This window comes from Tachypleus tridentatus, chromosome 9 (assembly GCF_004210375.1).
Source record: "Tachypleus tridentatus isolate NWPU-2018 chromosome 9, ASM421037v1, whole genome shotgun sequence".
In the NCBI taxonomy this organism is placed as follows: domain Eukaryota; kingdom Metazoa; phylum Arthropoda; class Merostomata; order Xiphosura; family Limulidae; genus Tachypleus; species Tachypleus tridentatus.
Window position 1 is genome coordinate 106,759,532 of NC_134833.1, and position 2,546 is coordinate 106,762,077.

The following is a 2,546-nucleotide window of genomic DNA, read 5'->3' on the forward strand; positions in this document are numbered from 1 at the left end:
AAAATTACAACAAGATTTTTGATAAAGCTGAGAAAAAGGTAACTTTCCTAGATCTGGTGCCTATTGAACTACCACGCATTCGCAGAACCCCCAGAAGGATCATAGGTGATGGCTCAGCACACCATTCTGCAACAGCTAGAGATTACTACAGAAACCAATAATTTGAATTTGTGGACACAGTCATAGAACATCTGACTACTAGATTCAATGCAGACAACAATGACTTGAGGAAATATCTGGCACTTGAGAACATGATCACATCTGGCAAGATTAACAACTCGGCTATAACCTTCTATCCAGAAATCTCTGCACGACGGCTTGAGTTTCAGTTGTCCATGTTCAAAGGAACAACAAAAGCAGTATCTTTGAAAGGTGCGAAGGATGCTTACTGTAAAATGCATGAAACAAGCCAGCAGATGTTTAATGAAGTGTTTCTTCTCATGAAAATTTTGCTTGTATGTCCAGTATCCAGCTGCGAATGTGAACGCAACTTTTCTGCATTAAGACGGTTGAAGACGTGGTTAAGGTCAACTATGTCTCAGTGCCGCCTCAACCATGTGGCAGTTTGTCACACTCACAAAGATGAGGTCGACAAGATAAATATAGAAGAGCTTATGAAAGAATTCATAAACAAATCACCACAAAGGAGATCTACGTTTGGGAACATGTAGACTGGAGGACTAAATGAATCTTACTTCAATGAAAAGTATGAATAATTATGTGCTACATTGTATTGATGTGTATTTTTCAAGAGTTCGCAAAGATATTTTAATTATTTTTATCAAAAACATAAGAGTTTTTCAGTGGATATAAACTTATCAAGGATAATTACTAATTTTATTAATATTTGAAAGCGTAATTCATGCAATGAAAGTTATTAGGAACCTTGTCAAGTATAATAACCATCTTTTATACTGTGCAGTGGGCAGGAATAAATTCATGTGGCAGTTAATTTGTGACACATTTGTCTTTATTCTGTTAACATTTTGAAAACTGTTCACAACACCTCACTTATACAAACCTACATGAAAACCTTGAAATATCGTGGCAACAAGATTTCTCTGTGACTGCATGTTTACAACCATCAGGTTTACGTAATCAGAGATTACCAATTTGCAAATTTGAACAGTCCACATAAGTGGTTCTAAAAATCATCCCTCCATAGGGTGTAAAAAAATCTACGCCCCTGATTCTCATATTTATAATTTACTATTAAATACCAATTACCGAGTAACGCTAAAAGTATTTCTTATTAACTGGGTCATGTTGTTGGTTGGAATAAATAGACTGGGCACAAACTAAGATACGAAATGCTCAATCTTTATTACCATAAACGTGAAACAGAAACATACTGTGGGTACATTGTTTTCATTGAACAACAGACTGTCACTTTTATATGACTTTCTTTTTAAGCTACTTCGTGTTCCAATCTATCACATCTAAAGTTTCTTGTATTTGAGGACATCTTGTATTCACCCAACATGGCGTACGTTACTGTGTGAGTTGTCATTCCTATTACACACAGGTGAAGCTGGGATATTTAAATACCAAATAAACAGTCATAAAAATAACTGTTGTCGACGTCTTTACACAAGATGGCATTATACATAGTTCTTCACGGGTAGTAAGAGGTATTACCTACTTCGCAAATAGCAAAAACAACAACAACAAAGGTAGCTTGAAACGAGATCTGTGTGAGTAGTCATTCCTATTACACACAGGTGAAGCTGGTACATTTAAATACCAAATAAACAGTCATAAAAATAACTGTTGTGGATGTCTTTACACAAGATGGCATTATACAAAGTTCTTCACGGGTAGTAAGAGGTATTACCTACTTCGCAAATAGCAAAAACAACAACAACAATGGTAGCTTGAAACGAGATCAAGTTGATGGTTTTCTTACACGTGTTATACGAAACCCACACATATTGACAACAATTATGATAATACTTTAAGAAGATTCTTCACGTGTATATTCGTATACCGTATCGTCTTCTACCAAATTTGTATCATTCCCCCTCATGTTATGAACATTCAATTTTTAATTCAGTTTTCATGCGAAACTTTATAATAATTTTTTTAAATTCTGAAGCATAATATGCACTGCATCGAACATTCAAAATATATACTTTTGTTCTAAAGCTTATATGTCATTGTTTCATTGTACAGGCCCCCTTATGGTACAGTGGCATATTTGCGGACTAACAAAGCTACCAATTGGGCTTCGATATCCGTGGTAGGCAAAGCACGATAACTATTTGTGCATCTTTGTGCTAAACTGCACATGAAAAGAATCATTGTATGAACCGTTAAGTAAATTGTTTCCTATTTTCAGTGATGACGAGAAACCCACTTGTTGAGAAATTTATATGCATTGAGTGGTGTTTTCTGTATGCAAAGTGTGCATAAAATGATATTTCTTTAAGAAACGGTTTTGCTTATTCATTGGTATTCTGTGGACACAGTAAAGTTTGTGTTGAATAATATAAAAACAAAATACCAGAAAACATTTTTTTTTTTTTTTTTTACGTAAAGTGATATTT